The 18,104-nt window shown below is 48.3% G+C and overlaps 1 protein-coding gene across 1 annotated transcript in view; it reads right to left on the reverse strand.

Annotated features, from left to right (window-relative positions):
* The window catches only part of LOC311445039 (acyl-coenzyme A synthetase ACSM4, mitochondrial-like), a 184,677-nt gene extending 174,826 nt beyond the window's left edge, over nucleotides 1–9,851 (reverse strand). Inside the window, exons 1-2 of the mRNA XM_084536670.1 lie at nucleotides 9,709–9,851; nucleotides 3,953–4,082 (exon numbers count right to left, since the gene is read on the reverse strand). The gene's annotated coding sequence lies outside the window, so the exon portion shown is untranslated. The remainder of the gene's footprint in view (nucleotides 1–3,952; nucleotides 4,083–9,708) is intronic.
* Nucleotides 9,852–18,104: the final 8,253 nt, after the last annotated feature.

The following is an 18,104-nucleotide window of genomic DNA, read 5'->3' on the forward strand; positions in this document are numbered from 1 at the left end:
TTAATCCCTCAGAGGACTTTAGCTCCCAGCACAAGATGAGCATCTGCAATTAGCAGCACACGTTGGTTTCATTTGCCACCAGTGCCTGGGGAGCCACCTGTCAGAACAGCTCCAGATGTTCTAATAAAGCTCAGACCTGGCTAAAGGTTAGTCCCTTCTCAGACACGCATCAATACTTCAGGTGGCCTGGCTTTGTGGGCCATTTGCACAAAGGACTCTGCTTCCCTCATCCCTTTGTGATTTGCTGCCATGAAGTGAATAACGAAAGAGGCTGAGCTGGCAGGGACAGCTCAGCAGCACAGAGCCAGCTTCAGGCTAGAGAGATAACCTCTCTCCTGGGCTCAGCACCACTCCTTTCAGACAAGGAACCACCCAGCAACACCACCAAGCCCTCCAGCAGCCTAAAAACACATGTGGCAAGTGCTCTGATCCAGGCTGCAGAGAGATGAGAGCGCACAGGATTTAGGATGAAGGAACAGGCAGAGCACCAGTTCAGCACCCACAGGTAAGTCCATGCACCCCTCAGCTCGGCCAAGGCTGTCAGGACCAAAACTCCAAAGTTCCTTAGAAAAATTCCCAGAGCTGTCCCCTACTGTCCTTGCCATGCCTTGCAGGACATCAGAGCAGCACAGGCAGGAGCAGGTCCCCTGTCCCCAGAAGCCAGCAGCCAAGCAATGGGAACACAGGGTTCAGGAACAAGGACTCTGAGGCATTTTGAGGTTTTGCTTTTAAATACTGCCCAAAAGTTGTTCCTGGGCTTCACAGATCTGGTGATACAGCAGCACCCTTCCCATTTCCCACTTGCAGATATCCAGCTGACAGCATGTGCTCACCTGTCAGCACAGCCCTTTATCAGCTGTCATGTCTTATCAGCCCAGTCCAAGGCAGCAGCGTGCAGAATACCCGAGCTGCTCCCTGCAGCCCTGTTCCCTTTCCTGAAGCCCAGACATGGCTTTCCTCAGCCTGCTGCTGCTCCACACTTCACCTCATGCAGGTATCATTAGAAATTCTAAGGGCGACCCAAACCCCAGTGCTGTGTGCCCAGTGTAACAGCTTCTGCTGCAGGCTGGGGCACCCTGGCTGATGCCTGAGGAGCACAGCACCTCTCACCTCTACTCAGTCCACCCTGAGGTGAGGTATCCCAATCCTCCTTTGCAATCCCCTTGTTCTATCAAGAAACTTTGTCAGCATGACATCACATCACCTCATTAATGTATGACTTCAAGCCATCAAGACTGCCCTTTAATGGTTTCTGCCAGCAGCTGCCCTCCAGCACACAATTACTTCACCAGGATCTTTTGCCTCCCTCCCTCCAGACTTACCTTGCCTCACCATTCTTGCAGCCATTAGCTTTAGGTTTATTCATAGTTTGTTAGGGGCCCTGAGTAAACACCCACCTGAGATAAGTTGAAGACACCCTTGCTAGGTATCATAGCAGAAGGTGCAGCAAGCTGTACCAGCTCCTCTGGAAGCATTTCATGGCAGCACCGGGCAGCCCTTGAAGCACCACCACCCTGGGCCCAAAATTTGTAGAAGCAGGGCAGGTTAACACAGCCAGGCCAGCCAAAGCTGGGCAGCCAGCCTGCTCCTGCCAATTATTGACCCAGCACCACAACAGGAGGAGCGCAGGCCCCTGAGGCCAGCACCCTGTACTGGGACCAAGCCCAGCTGCACCAGGACCTGCTCTCATCCAGGTCATCTCCTGTAGCATAAGCTGGCCTGGGGCAACAAAGCTCCCACTGATACCTGGGAGGTCAGGGCTGAATATTAAAAGGCACAATCAAATGACTTGTTCTTTACAGGCTGCTGCAGTACATTTCCGTGAGGAGAATCAGAAGACAATCCTGCAGCGTTAGATGGGCTGAGCAACACAGAACAATACTCAGCAAATTGGTGCACATTGTAACAGTGGGAAAGTCAAACCAAGTTAGATTAGAAAGGTGTTTTTTCTCCAATCATGAATTAACTGAATGAGGTGCAACCTCTCAACAAACCTCCCCAAAATGGGCAGCCCATCTCACGTGTCAATCACAGCACGCACCCTAGTTCAGACCAGACTGACAGGCCCTTAGCACAGCGTTTACACTTCTCAAGGTCTTTTCACCCATTTCCCATTCCTATTCAAAAGGAAAAATGGGACAACATCTTATTGCAGAGAACATTTGCAGCACAGAGTTTCAGCAGCACAGACTGCTTCTGGGCAGATCAAGGTGCCCGCTGAACCATTTGTTTCAGTGCAACAGAGCCTGAGTGGAAGGCAAGATATTTTTGAAACCCCGGCCTTGATGAGACCGTTATTTCTTTTTTCTTTACCCTGAAGCACTGGGACATCGGTGCTGTACAACACCCTGCTAAGACTAATGCCACACTCCAACCCCTGCACTCCACGTGGGAGCTGAACTGTTCGTGGTCCACAGCCAAACTGGGACAAGTGCCTGAAGCTTGGGGTGGTTTTGGTAAAGCACGACCTGCTGTCAGACCCATCACCTCCCCACATGTCCCCAGGGACCTCAGTATCAGCTCATTTACCTAAGGCACAGAAGACCGCAGGGCATCTGAGCAACACAAACAAGTATCTGCCACTGAACATAGCTTGCACACCAGCTCCTGAAGAGTTCTCTTCCACGTGCTCCATTCCTCACCACACTGAAAGATCACTTTCCACCCATGGGGAGATACATTTCTTTAGTCAACAGCTCTGGCAGAAAGCTTTTCACTTCAGGGGATCTAAGGAGTTGCAGCTTTCCTGGTCATGCCCTCTGCTAGCAAATGACTGTACATTTACAAAGAGCAGCTTGCAAGACACTCACTGTCAGTGCTGCTCCTAAGGGGGAAGAAGAAGCAGGCCAGTGCCTGCTGCTCACTACACTACTCAGCAAACATCTGGAAGGCTCAGAAAAGAAACAGGCACACAACACAGGCACTGGTGCTGAAGAGAACAGGTTACAGAACTGTCCTCTAGTATGCTAACCCTAAGCCCCTGTCTCTCAGAAAACACAGCAAGAAGGAAGTGTTCCCCAGCCTCTGTCCCTTGGGTCTCCTTCGGGCATCCTTACTCTGAAGCTCAGGCTCACCCCTAGCAATGCAACCATGAAGAGGGGCTGCGCCACAGGAAGGAAAGCTCAGGTGAGCTGGGACAAGGAGGCAACATCCAGCAAGCTCAAACTCACTCTGAAATAACAGCTACAGAACAAAGTGTTGCACTCAGCCTTGCCAGCCAGCGTCATTAACACCAGGCAGCATTAAATACTCCTGCCAGCATGCACAGTTTTGATTTCAGTGGCTTTGCTACACTTTAGAGATGAAATAACCTTTTGGTACAAGGATGGGTCAGTCTGACTAACCAGTTAGGGGATGAACAAAGAGTGAAATAGGAAGAAAGGAGGAACAAACCATACCAATTATTTTTCCAGCTCATTTCAGATCCTCTCTGTCCCCCACCTGAGTCTCTAGCTTTGTCCCTTGCAGCATTTCTCCCATCACACGCCAGTTTTTATCACCTCTGCCATTCCGTTTCTCACATCCCCCTCATCTAAACGGTAAAAACTTTATCTGTCTCTCCTTGAAATGAAGTTCCAGTGAACTATTTAAGAAGAGATGCAAAGCACATATCTTCTGCTGACAAGTGAAGTCTGAGAAACTGCCTAATCATGGCCCTGACACCCTACATGACAGTCTATTCCAAGCATTAACTGATGCTCCATGGCATTAAAGAGATAGCATAAGTTGTTTTTAAAAAAGTTCCTGATGCCATACCTCTTTCCACATCTTTAACTACAACTGCCAAAAACTTCTGCTTACTCATCCACTGCTATTCTGCCACACATTTTCTGAATGAGAAGGCAAATGCTGAACATATTTTAACCTATATAATCATGCACTGACATCAACAGCAGCAACTGCTCTAAAACACTGAGATGTTATGTTTTAGAGGGAAAGGAGCTTTTTGTACCGTATTTCCACTGGTGTGCTTCCCAAGGAGGGGCATCAGAAGAGGCAAGTCTGGGTCAGCGTGGGGCCAGGCAGCAGGGCCCAGGCAGGAGGACCTCAGAGTGACTCTCAGAAGATGCACGAGCCTGAAGCTGAGTAAGAAAAGCTTGCCTAAGTGTAAGGTAATGACATAGCAGTCTATACTTACAGTAGTACAATGGTAACAGGCTAATGTATTTATGGAATAAATATAAGCACTTCAGCTTAGAGTAACAGCAGCAGCAATCCCAGGTTCTTCATGCTGCACTGAGTCAGCCCCAGGCAGCTCTGGGGCTGCTCAGCAGCACATAAGGGAAAGACACACAGTATTTTTCAGTGGCTCCTCCACATACCCTTGGGTTTCCCAGCTCAATGGCCACCCAGCACTGCTGCAGGGAGCATCAGTGGGGGCAGCTGGGCACAAACCCAGCTTTCTGGGTCCATCAGGGAAGTACATTGGTTGGACAAACCCAGACAGGGAAAAGCTTGGCCATCAGCTTTGCAGCTCATTTCCACCTGGATTATCGATGTAGAGCTATCCTCCACACTCCCCAGACACTCAGGTGTTCGTGGACACCTTGGGTCAGTCCCCCAGGTACCCCCAGGTCTGTGCACACAGCACTGGAGCCCCTGCACAAGCTACCTGCTTTCCCAGTCTGGGTTTACACCCAGGTTCAGAAGTTTGTTCCGGGATTACACCCAAGCTTACAAAGCCATGCCTCATTTCCAGCAGCACAACCCAGAGGACACAGAGCCCTGCCAAATGACAGGCCCTGCACCAGCATCACCCTGATGAGTCAGCACAGACGAGCAGCATTTTTCTTTAGGACAGGTGCAAATGCCTTAAAAACCTTAAAACCTGCAGCCGACTCCCAGACAGTGATGCCCACCAGCACACGGGGCTGCAAGGCCCCCCCCACCCCATGTTGGTGCTGTCACCACCAGCTTCGGGCAGCCCAGGACCCCCGGCACACTCCCTACAGCTCGTGGCAAAAGCACAATGCAATTTGTGCCTAATGACTTCTCCCCTGACAAAAGAATGTTTTGCATATGTTTGTCCTCATAACATAACAGCAATTTCTAATCAATCACTAGTCAGTTAGAGCAACTTCTCATTTTAATTAGTTTTGATAATTAGCCTTGAATTTTCTGCGTGCAGTCTCTTATCCCTCCTCAGCTCTATTTTTCCATTACTTTATGCTTTGTTTCTACAGGGAAATTCTGATGTTAAATATTTACAAGCAAAACACCCCCAGACAATATTGGTGTCTGCTTCCATAAAACTACATTTTCTAGGGAATACTTCGATTAAAATATATTTTAATCAAAATATCTTGTAAGAAAAAAATATTTTTGGAGCAGCTCTTGCTGCTGGTGGTGCCTGTGTCATTGTAAATACATCCATGGAAACTTCTGTGGGTACAGGGTGGCTTTGAGCAAAGCAAGAGCTAATAGGAAAGCCCCCGTCATGCTGGAAGACAGAAAGAAAAAGTCAGAAATAGAAAGTCGAGCAGGTAAAGGAAAAAAAAATCTCTTTCCCACGGCTGCAAATTGCTGACAGAAGAGCTAATTACTCAGCAGGAGCGATGCAGAGGTGGCAGTGACATTCAGCAGCTGGTTTGCCCCTGCTGACGTTCAGCTGCAGCCCCCAGCCTTGCTGTGAGCTGCTCCTCGGGACAGGGGGCAGAGGGGAGAAGCTCCAAGGGCACACAGCGCAGGAAGGCAGGGGCGAAGGGGCTCTGCTCTCCAGTTAATTATTCTGAGCATGAGGGGCTTGTGATGGGAAAGTCAGCCCAAGGCTGTGGCAGAAGATGCCCCAGCAGGAGGCTGCCCTGACCATGCCCCTGAGAAGCGCTCCCTGTCCCAGTCCCCTTGGGCAGCTCCCGAGCCCTGCACACCCCAGCTCCTCACTCCTAACTCAATGGTGCCACCTAGTGCCACCGGCCCTGGCGCAGGACAGCCCAACATTCCCTAAAGCAATGCTTTACTCACACCCTCTTGGGCAAACTGGCTTCTCTTGGGGCCCAACCTAGGGCTCTTAGCAGACAGCCCTTGATGGGATGGGATCTATCCCACACCAGCACAGGTTGTGCCCAAGCAAGGGATCCATCAGGAGCAAACCCCCTGAGCTCTAGCTTGTTTTGGGTGGCTGTGGAAATGCTCCTGCCCATCATGATTGCGGACTGTAACCTGACTTCCCGCTGCCTGCCTTCAGCCCAGTGCCTGCAGGGTTAGCAGGAAGGATCACCCAGCACTGTACCTCAGCCAAGTTCACCGCACCCTCACAGGACGGCCAGCCCCTACTCACAGCCTCCAGGAGGGCCATGAATGGCCAGGAATCAGATCAGACATAACAGGTTAAAAACCTACCTTAATGGCCTAAAAACCTGCAGAATGTAATTTAGCTGCCAGACCTCCCTGAATCAGAGCCTTAACATCTTTAAGAGGGGCTGCAGGGCTGGATTTTGGGGGCTGGTGCAGGCACGCTGGGCCAAAAGGAAATGAGTTTGCAATGACACCAGCGGCAGAGAGGCAAACCTCCGACAGGCCCATCTGTGGGAGGTTTGCATGTGACAAATGGAGTCATCGCTCAGATGACTGCAGCGGAGCCACATGAATAATGACACAGTTGCTCTGGGATTGTAAACAGCATCAATCCTGGGTGAAAGAGCCAAGATCCCAACCACTGGGGTCTGCACAGAGTGCCAGGGCGTGTAAGCAAGCCCCAAAGTTGTGGTGCTTTGCATGAGCAGGACCACGTGCAGAGCCCTATAGCAGTTTAGTGTTCCCGTGTCCATACAGGCAGGGGCACAAGCCCCAAAACCAGGAGGCAGAGTGAAACCCCAGCCCCACCAGGACCACAGCCATGGCTCACCACTGCTCCCGTAAGGGCAGGATGCAAAAAAGATGAAGCAGCCTGGCTGTCCTGAAAGCTGTCCTGTGTGCCAAAGGCTGCCTCAAGACAAATTACTGCTCTATTCCCAGCTGAGCGGAGATTTTCCACTGGTCCCACTGTGCTACGAGTCACAGCTCGAAGGCCAAGTGCAGAACAAAGGAGTCCAGCTGCCCCGCTGAGCTTTCTGCCTGCCCCACGAGTACAATCCAACCATCACTGCTACCAGCACTCTGCCCCCAGGATGGTACTTCAGCCCACGAAACTGAGGATCGTTTTAACAGACAGTTCTTTAAACTGCATACAGCATTCAACTCTTCTATTCTGAATGCAATGAGAATGAATCCCCTAGAAAAATATTAACATGAGAATAAAGCCAAAATGTTCTCAGTATTCCAAAGGGCGATCAGGTAATTTCAACTAAATTAGGGTGAATTGATCTTGACATTAGTTCCTCTACATGGAGGTGGGATCAGATTTTACTGTCAGCATCAGTTAGGCAAACTGGTCACTTCGTCGTGTATTTGTATAAGGGCTCCCCTGGGTTTCTGAAGAAATCAACCTGAACAAATGACATGAGAAGGAATCACTTTGTTTCATAGCCTTGAAATACTGAGAAATGAAATTGTCCTTTTGTGAGGGAGTGGAGTTGGGTCTCAAAGATGAGGTGCCCGTCTAGATCAATGTCCTGGCCAACCAGCAGGGCATCATCAGCTCCGATCAATGCCTCACCTGCTGTTTGGATCTGTTAATAATGGGATTTAATCGAGGCTCTGAGAGGCTGTTCAGGGCTGCAGTGCAACTAATCTCAGAAGTGTTTCCTGAGACAGAGGCCAGAAAGGGGGCTGGATAGCAACTTGATGACCTACTGGGAAGGGAAGTTCCATTTTCAACTTTTTTTTTTTTGTGTGTTTTCATACTCTTCCCATTCTTGTCTTTAAGCACCATTCAACAACAGCAAATTCATTTTGTAGCACAGGCTTCAAGGACACAGTTCCCAGCTGGATGGGCACATGGAGGCTATGTGGGGTGTTTGTGCAGGTCTGTGCCTGCACTCACAGTCCCTGACCCTGGCAAGCAGCAGGGCCCTGCCACGACTCCCAGCTCCTGCCCCTTCCTGACCTCCTGTCCCTGCACTAGCACCTGTTCAGGACTAACATCCCTGTAACTTGGTGTCACACCATGGCACTAGGCACAGGATGTTCCCAACATGTTTGAGGCTGGAAAGCAAGGGACAGGCCCATCAGTTGCATCCACAGAAAAATCCTGAGTGCTTCTAGGAACAGATGTCAGAGCAGCGTGCCATAACAGAGCTCAGGGTAAATCACATCATTCCTTAAGTCTTTCAGGTCAGGAACAGAGGACCAGCACATGCCACATGTCAGAACCTCACCACCACACTCATTACCTGAGCTCAATGTTCCCTGCATCCCCAGCCCTTGTAATGATGCAATTAAACCAGCTCCATAATCTCCCTCCACATCCCAGCTTTCTCAGCCAAGCAGATCTGTAAGCAGATGATTTAAGTGAGCTTTGTCTAGCAATCAGAAAAGTATCTTCAGTGCCTAATAAGCAGAGAGTTGTAGTAGAAATTGGCAATTCCTTCAGCAAACCAGCAACTCCCACGCAGAGAGGTCTTGCAGCCAGAGCTCACGAGCCAAGAAGAACAAGGCTCTCCCCTGCCCTGTGACATGTGTAGGCTGCTGCATTTCCAGTAAGAAATTGCTTGCTGTCCCAGAGTAAGAGAGTCTTGGCAGGTGTGAGCAGGCTGCGGTCCTGCTCAGAGCACAGGGCTGGCCCCATCCATCAGCACTGCCTGCCCAGGGCACCAGAGGCTGCTTGGAAGCTGAGCAGGAGGGATGGGGACTGCTCCTGTTTCAAGGAGTGGTGGGCAAGCCTCCCGGGGCAGTGACAGGCAGTGGGAGGACAGCAGGGGACACACGGCAGCCTTTAATTCGTGGTGGATCTTTTCAGGGCTTTGGAGGGAAAGAGGAATCTGTCCCTCCTGCCTATTCCCCATCACAGCCTTGTTTGGCTTTCCCTTTCTTGCAGTTTTACTTCTAATAAATTGTGATTTTTTTATATATATTTTTTTCAGAAAGGAAAACCAAGAATTTGGCCCCTGTTCATCCTAACAAGCACAGACACCTGGCAGGGGCAATGGAACACTCAAGCACTGAGCCTGAAGAACCCCATCAGTGTCAGGCCCCCTCCTGCTGACCAGCAGCCCCTCAGCACCCCTGAGGGCAGAGCATCCATCCAGGGGCTGTGCTGGAGAAGCACGGAGCAAGGCAGGAGAACAGACAAGAGCCTCTAAGTCAGGGTTACTTTAGAGCCACCACTGAGCAATCCCTAGGCACAGGCACTGCTGGTTTTGCCTATGCACTCACCAAGACCAGGGGAAGAAGCAGAGTTTCTAGCCTGTATCAAAAAGGAGCTTAGTTTTAGTTCACTTTTCCAGGGTCATTCTTCGGCATCTAATAAAGATAATTTGGCTTGTTTGTGAAGATATTTGAAAGTACCAGGTCTTTGGGGAGGAAGAGAAATGGAAGAACAAAGCCAGTTTTAAACAACAGGGAAGGTAAGAAGCAAACTCGCACATGTTGGCCCCAGCAGCCTTTCAGAATCACAAACTGCACCAAGGTTTTCACATAAGGCCACCAGCAACTGCCCAGCACCACGCTGGGGTCTCAGCCTGGCCCAGAGCACATCCCCATAACTATTCCCCCACCAAAAAGGTGGAAACACTCCACTGCTCACAGACTTTTTGTTAGCTTCAATCCCCTACAACACTCATCAGATCTCACCAGAAGGAAATTGTTTCTAAAATCATGCAGAAACAGTACCTGAGCATGGTGAGCAGGGCAGGTACAGAGACCACAGCCAGGTTCCAGCAAGAGATGAGGTTACCATATGAGTCCAGGGCAATAAAGCAGCTCCATGGCCAAGCAATGTATGCTTCTGACTGAGCCAGAGACCAGCAATCCTACAAAATAGCTCAGAAAAGGTTAAAAACCCCTGAGCTGACCTTAAATAGAGCTCCTAGTCCACAGCTGGGGGAAGGGGAGGATCCAGGTGAGGACAGATCAGGGTCTTTAGGACCAATTAGTGTGCTCAGGCCCTGACCTACAGCTGCAGAAGAGGCTGCCCTACCCCAGACTGCAGGTGTTAGGTGACCTTTTGAGCTCCCCAGTGGCTGCAGAGCCAGGGAAACATCTCCTGGGTAAGGTGCATACAAAAGGCTCTTATCAGCCCTCCAGCAGGAGTGTAAGATTTAAAGGAGTGCATAACAAAAAGCTAGGAGACAAGGAACGTCCATTGAGGCATCCCATCAACACAAGGGTGGCTCCCTTGCCAATATGACTGTTCATTACAGCTCCAAGTGAAGGCCCTGCTGCTGCCAGCCCCAAAACCCACAGGTCTTCAACACCCTGAGACATCAAAAGCCCTGCCCCTGTCTCGAGAAATGACTCAACAACTTAAATAATATTTAGACAGAAAGAAGGCTGCCAATGATCTAACACTTAACTGCGTGGTACAAGAAGCAGCTGGCTGAAGCCTCTGTGTTGATGGCACGTGCTGGCAGTGGCACAGCTACTCCCACGTCACGAGAGGTGGACTGCAGCAGTGGGGCCCATGTCAAGGCCGACCTGAGTCTGCAGTGGGTGACAGCTCAGCAGCAAGAGCAGATGGATTAGACCAAGGGACTGGAGAAGTGGAAGAGCTGCAGGCTCCTAGGCAGTGTCCTGTTGTGGCACTCCTCCCCTGAGGTCTGGGCAGCATAACTAACATAAAGCTGTTAGGAATAAACTCTAAAGCCAGGGAACATCTGTGCGGATTGTTGTAGGGAAACTTAGAAACACTACAATTCAACCAGGAAACCAGGGAGGGGGAAAGCATGGGGAGTAGGATACGCTCTCTAAAGCCTCTCTTCCTTACACACGTTTCGCTTTTGGTGGCATTGCAGCACCATCTGTTGGAAATGCATTACAAGTGGCTAGCCTACACTCTGTGCTTTCAGTGATGCTGAGACATACACAAACCGTTTCATGCTTACATGCATGAGTAGGCAGTCTGGGGACAGAAACCCTGATTCCCCAGGTCATGCCGACGGTAACTAACCAAAACCTGGGCTAACCTGCAAGCCGCTGGCCTAGAGGAGGTGAGCTGGTAAATGTGCGTTTCCCCAGGCAGGCAACCCTCCTGAAGCCCCACCGAATCTGGTGTCAGCCCCCACCTGGGTGGTCCCTCCTGCTGCTGAACCTGGTCGCCGTGTATGTGTGAAGACACCTGGTTGTAACGAAGGCAGTCCTCAGCAGAGAACCGCCATGCCAAGGAGTCTCATGAAGGAAAGTTGGGCAAAGGTCACCATGTCCTGAGCTACAAGCTGCACAGACAGCAGAGCTCATTGGAACCTGCATGGAAGACTATGAAATATTTGCTCTGTGGCCCAAATTTGGCCTGCTGAGACACCTTTGGTTGGTTGCAGTGTGGCCCTTACATCTAGGAAGGTTGACATAGGTGAAAGCACATGAAATATACGTGCAGTGTGGCTGTTCTCAAGGGAGATCTATGATTTATTACCTGCCATACAGTAGGATAGTCCAAGCGTACAAACCTCCTTCCCCTCTCCTCGCCTGCCAGCAGGCACGGTGCTGTTAAACCAGTGAAGCAATAACGATGTCCGAGCAAGAGCGATACCTGGAGAGGAAGGTCTAGCAGCGATGACCTCGCAGTATGTCAAGAGGAGTCCACCTTTGGACTGGGCTGACAGTCCACTGCCTGCCCAGACAATTCTGAGCTTCTTTTTCACCGAGAAAAGCCTTTCTCAATACAATGTGTCATCTTCAGGGATATCAGTGCTACGGATCCTACCCTGGGGATGAGCTCCCACAGCCAGAGCATATGCTTCACTGGGCATTTCTGCGTACATCCTCTGCTGTGCACACACTGAGTCACTAAGCAAGCACTCGTCCTTCCCCTCCTACCACTGCAGCGGCAGAACGGGCCATGCTGTGTGTCCTGCAGCTCAGTGAGAACATTTCTCTTAAAAATGTAACAAAAGCAACAGCTTTCCGAAGATTGCATCTTATTAACTGGGAGGCTTCGTGGCCTCATTCCTCTCCCCTGCTTGCAGATGCATTAACATATGGCTGCCTGTGGCCATTCCAGCACAGGGGCTGCAGCAGGAGGGTTCCTGCTTCGCTTGCTGAAAGTCAGCAGCACCTGGGGTCACTGGACAGGTGAACGCCAGAATAGCAGAGCAGCCCGTGAGGAACCTACTGACCCTTCTGCTCCATTCCTGTCACCTGCAGCTCTACTGCTGCAAATATATTCCTTCCCTGTGTTCATTTACTGCCTTCCTCTCCAGTATTACTATTTTATGTAATTGGCTATGTCAAAAGAGCCCTTACATAACCACAGCCACCCTAGGCACATGTCTTGAAACACATGCATGCCTCCCTTCTCTGTCAGTTGCAATATTTTGCACATGGATGGACTCAGCCCTTCTCCAGGAAATACTAAAAATAAAGAAAACACACTGTCAAGTATCAGGGATTCACTGAGCATAGCATAATAGTTTTTCTTGTCTCCCACAGACAGTATCTGGATGTTACAACACAGAGACATAGAGATAACATATGCCAGTAGAAAAATAACTTGCTTTGCCCATAGTCACCTTCTCTGCATTCAAGCAGAGCGAGGTCTCTTAAGGAAAAAGCTTTTTTTTTTTTTTTTTTACCTTTGTAAGCGCCAAGCCATCCATACAGATCAAGGACCTGTACAGAGGCTAGAAACACTTCGGACAGAGTAATTTTAATCATCTAAGTGATTTCATTGATTTTCCCAGTGTACTCATGCAGCTAAATGAATCTGAACATTTGCATAACTGCTGCCCAAAATTTTACTGGCTAAAAGCATTGGCACAATAACATCCTGTGAGATCAGATCTATCGCTGGCACAGAGAACCAAATTGACTCGTTCAGCACTCTGCTTGCACAGATCATTTGCAAGGGGCAGTGTCACTCACAGACAAAACAAGCTGGAGCCTGTTTGGCAACAGCAAAGTCAAGGAGCACTTTGGCACTGGCTCCAGGGAAAGCGAGATCATGGCCTAGATAACAAAGGTCATGGTTTGTTCCCAAAGCTAAGAGACATTTACTCCACCTAAGCAGTCACTGCAATCTTACTTCACTCTGACAGCAATACTTCATCTTTTTTTTTTTTTTTTTTTTCTTCATCTCCTTAGTCTGCCACTGCTTTGCATGTGTGGTAGGCAGGTGTCTCTTCTCACCCCTAGCATCAGTAACTGCAAAGCTGCTAACTCCAGGTTTACGCTAAAAGGAGTTGGGATCTGACTACATCTGTTATGCTGACTTTGGCTGAGAGCCCTCATGCATGCTTCTGAGTGCTGAAGGCAAGCAGTTGTTTCCTCATTTCTATATTCAGCATTTCATTTTACGAGGCTCATTATCACAGCCCTTTAATGGCCACATACACTGCTAGAGTGTTGGCCGGCCTGAACATCGTCTTAATTTATGAGATGATGTCAAAGTCTTGGAGTTGTGAGGCCCTGCTGACATCAGTCCAGCTAATGATGGTCTTTTTGGATGGAAATTGTTTTCATTTTCTCTCAGGCAATGATCACAGATTGTATTAGGGAAAACGATGGTGACCATGGAGTCACCAGATAGAGGCCAGTCAGTTAGTAATCATTTACTCACAGGAATGACTTTTCCAGCTCAGTTCTGAAGGTCTCTGTGTATTGCCACAACTGAAATAAATCCGCTTTTGCAGGGGCTGGCTCCACAGAGCAGAGAACTGACAAAGAAGTGAGGAGATGGTGGCTTTCTCCTGCCTTGATCTGGGTAGGGCTAGGGGTCGCTAGGCCTGGAGAAGCAGTGCTCCAAGCAGAGATTTTTTTATTTTTATTTTTTGATGAATTTCCTTTTCTTTAAAACTAAAAGGATGTGGTTGGAGTAGAACTTAATGCAAATAATTAATTTAGATGCTGGAAAAGTCACCACATTCAGGAAAACTGCCATGTTTCAGGTAGCACAACTCAGCTAACCGCCGACTGACAGCCCTACCTGAGGCGCAGGGATCCACGTGGCTGGTTGCTGGCTCTGGATGGAGTGCTGCTGTGACAAAAATCCACTTCTTGGCAGTGATAAATGGCTAAGGAAAAGCAGGCCTAACCCTGGCTCCGTCTCTGACAGAAACCACACTGCTCAGTACTCTGACAGAAAGTTTTCTGCCAGCTCTAGTGAAAATTCACTTCCCTTCCCCCTCCCTGCTTTTTTCCTCTAAAGAGCTCACTGCCTCACAAGCATTAATTAATTAAGTTCCTCACACACTTAAAATGCTTGCTGGAGGTAAGTAAGAGATTTAGGGATCGCTTCGCTGGCCACACGGCCTATGGCAGGACGGCTCCTGTCAGGAGCCATGTTCACCCCTAACGCCTGCTCCTGCCGCATGGGCCCAAACGCCTGAGTGGTGCAATCAATCACCCCAGCAGAAATTACAGGAAAACATGGGTCTGCATCCAGCTGTACCTGCTGGAGGGTATGGAGACAGGAGGTGCAGCTACTGGGGTTTGCGTACATCCAGAACCTTCCTCCCAGTGAGGAAAGTGTACAGGCTTTTTCTACTTCAGCTGAGACTGCCAGCATGTATTTCATCCAGACACTTCTGCAAACTATCAGTGGCCTGAGATAAGAAATCTGCTGGAAGCTTTAGAAGCCCATTGCTCAGGATAATATAACCCTGACAGTTACTTTACCTAACAAGTAACACTTTGTGGAGTAAGAGAGACACATTCCGAAGGACTAACAGGCCAAGCACTACTCTAGGCATTTTCTTCTGCTGATAACACTGGGACAAGATACTACATAAAATACTCTCTTGCATTTTTCCAAAGCATATCATATTCTCGTGCTAGGTCTCAGTTAAAGCAAAACAAATATTGGGCAGGGGGAGGGAAGTACAACAGTGTGTGCACAAAGCAGACCTCAGCAGAAGCCAAACCCTGCTTCTCTCCTGAAAGTGTCCTGAATTCCTGCAGCTCCTCCACGCCTCTGCTCCCAAAAGCACAGGACTGTTACAGAAGACTGCATGTGCTGAAATGCAGTGGTAAGAAGGATCAAGCACAGGAAATACCTAGTCATATTCACAGAAAAATGTATAGATTTGTTCATATGAGAGAAAACAGGGCTCACTTGTTTTCAAGCAGCATACAAGTGAGGCCAGGCAATCTTGCCTCCCAGACATAAGCTTCAAGCTCTGATCTCAGCTCTGTGTCCCTTTTCATGAGGAGTTCCCCATAAGGGGCAGCTCCATCAGCACAGCTAAATGGAGACAGCAACACAGCCCTAAGACCTCCCCCAGGACATCTGGTTATACAGCAGCACAATCATGCACTGATGTTCTCCTCATCCTAGAGAGGACTCCTTTCATAGGGGAGGCTATTTAAGAGATGTATCACACCGCAAAAGAAGTTTCCAACCAACCCAATAATTCTTCTAATGTGATCATGCTCTGGTGGAACCTCCTCTACTGAGGCTTATAAAGGCCAGATTAAGCCTCACAAACAGCCCCAGTGGGGAACAGCATTAATCGTGTTTCACTGAGGAGAGGAAGGGAGCAGAGGCACAACGTGCCTTGCACAGAGCCTGCCAAGCAGTGGGAAACAAGGAGGGTTTTTAAGCATCTCCTTGTTTCTCCCTCATCTCTGAACCACCCATCCACATTCTCAGAAGTCATAATTGCAATTCAGGATCAGTATGTCTTTGTGCAAACATGCAGAAAGGCAATTATATGAGACATTACTATAAACATGCTCTAATGTCTCAGTCACACTGGGTGCTCAGCTACAGAAACCAAGGGTAAGTCATCAGAACCATCCAACAGGGCCGTCAGAAGGTCTCGGTGGAAGACAGCCTGCTGATTTCAGGAGAGGTGCTCAGTCCCTCAGGATGAGAAACATCATGTGCTCTTCCTGCTGACGGCAGGATTAGTAGGTAAATTTTAAACAAATAACTTAGTAAACAAACTGCATGGTTTAGTGAAGGCCAAAAGTATCAACTTTGGCCAAAGCTTGAGAAAATGTAGTTCTGAAAAAAATTACTTTAAGATTTTGCTTCCATGAATCCAGCAAGAAAATTTCTCCATTGAATTTCAATGTTCTGCTTTTGAACTGAAGAAAGTTTCAAGTTTTAGGCATTTAAAAAAGCCTGAAAAGGAACTGACTTTCTGGCTTATGTTAAAATGTTTGATTCACACAATTTTTTATATGTATTTCAGTGTGAAAAAGTCTCTTCATGATGAACAGAAAATAACCTTTTAACAAACAAAGTAGCTATCTTTTGTTGCCAGTCACCAGCTTCCCTGATTACCCCACAAATCCCACTTGCTTACGCAACACTGCTCTTAAATTTTGCTGTGGTATCTTTAAACCTGCGCTTGGGCATTTTATTTTAATATCTCCATTTCCCACCTTCCTTTCCTTTCTCATGTAATCAATACCACAAGATCAAAGCATTGTGATTCGTTGTGGAACTGCACTTTTTTTCAAATCAAAAGCTGGCTGTTTTAGAAGTCTTCCTCAGCTATCTTTGTCAGCTTCCCAAATTCTGGGAAAGTAAAGCTAGGTCAAGTCAACAGCACAGCCTGTTATAGCACAAAGCACCCATCTGATGATAAACAAGTTATTTACATGCTTTTTCGCTCTTACAGCATCAGCTCTCCAGCCAAATACAACACTGTAAGGAGTAAAACAAAGCAACATTTCATCCTGCTCACTAAAGACCTTTATCTTCTGATGTTACAATGATAAACAACAGGCGAATGAAAATAACCTTCCCCCCAACATTAACAGAATAGTGGTTAAACCCAGATGCTTTTCTTTTTCTTTTTCTTTTTTTTTTTTCCTTACCATATGGATATACAAATCCACCTGCCAGACTAGGAAAGTACAAATATTATGTCTGTACATAGCTGTGTGCAGCACCTGGACCTGTATTTGCAATACAAGGACATCTGGAAGCCTCTTGCCCAAAATCAGAAATGGGACTCTTCAGTCTACTAAGATGTAAAGTCAGGGTTTGAAAACACTTGAAGTGCCATGACACCCATGGGGCTTGCTAACTAAATGCAATGCTACTTGAATAAATATTTGCAAAATCAAGATATCTTACAGGCACTTAGCTATCCTGATCTACCGGTTTGCGGCAGCCCAACTTCTGCCCTGCTGCAGAGTTCCTGGTCCTGAGTTCCAGCTGCAATCAGTGTGAGTTTGAGGTACAGGGGCCAATAAACGCCTCAAGTCTAAGAATGCTACAGAGACAGCCTGTGTGCACACATCCTAATTAAACCAGAAACCTTCTGCTTGTGCAACACCTATTTGGGTATCATTCTTTAAAGTCAAGAAGTTCATGAAAGTAAACTACTAATATTTCTAAAACTAGATTTATAATTTTCTTCCTGTTCAATTCCTTTTATCCCAAAGATGGAAAGGGCCTTTTATTTCTCCCTTCTGCAATACAAAACCCATACTAGAAACCAGACAAACGTGACCCTTTATGGCAAGGACTCTCAGAAACATCAAATGTTCTCCAAAGCCCCTTTGAACATTGGCCAGATTTGCAGCCCGACCCTGAACCTTAACAAAATAAAATTCCTCTGCACCTAGCATTTAGGAGGAAGACCAGATGGCCAAGGGGAGGGGAGGAAAAGAAAGAGGCCACATTTTCACAGCTGTATTTGACAGGTATCTTTTCTAATAATAATCTGATGAATAACTGCACTGGTCTGGCCGTGCCTCATGGTACTGTGACTCTTCAGAAGAAGCAGGCTGTCTGCAAGCAGCTCCCAGGCACAGGAATGGGATCCCCCGAAATGTTCCCCTGAAGTAATGCAGCAATAGCTCAGCTCACAGCGCAGTGAAACAGCTCAAACCAGGCGTCTCAGCACTGCAGACACAGACCCAGTGCTCCCAGGAGGGAAGGTCCCCAGGCACTGTTTTCAGGATCTGAGCTGGGGACAGTGGAGCGCTGGGTCCCTGGGCAGCTCTTACATCCTGCAAGGAGCCTCTGGGTGTTGGAGTTCAGCGTAGGAGACCACACAATTCCCACTCGCTCTACTAAGTCCAGGGCATATATCTAAGGAGGAAAGGCCTCAGGCTCTTTTGTTAACTGACTGCAGCAAACCATGACCTGCCAAATCCAGGGGAGGCAGAGGATG

Source organism: Aythya ferina (genome assembly GCF_964211825.1).
Source record: "Aythya ferina genome assembly, chromosome: 15".
Lineage (NCBI taxonomy): Eukaryota > Metazoa > Chordata > Aves > Anseriformes > Anatidae > Aythya > Aythya ferina.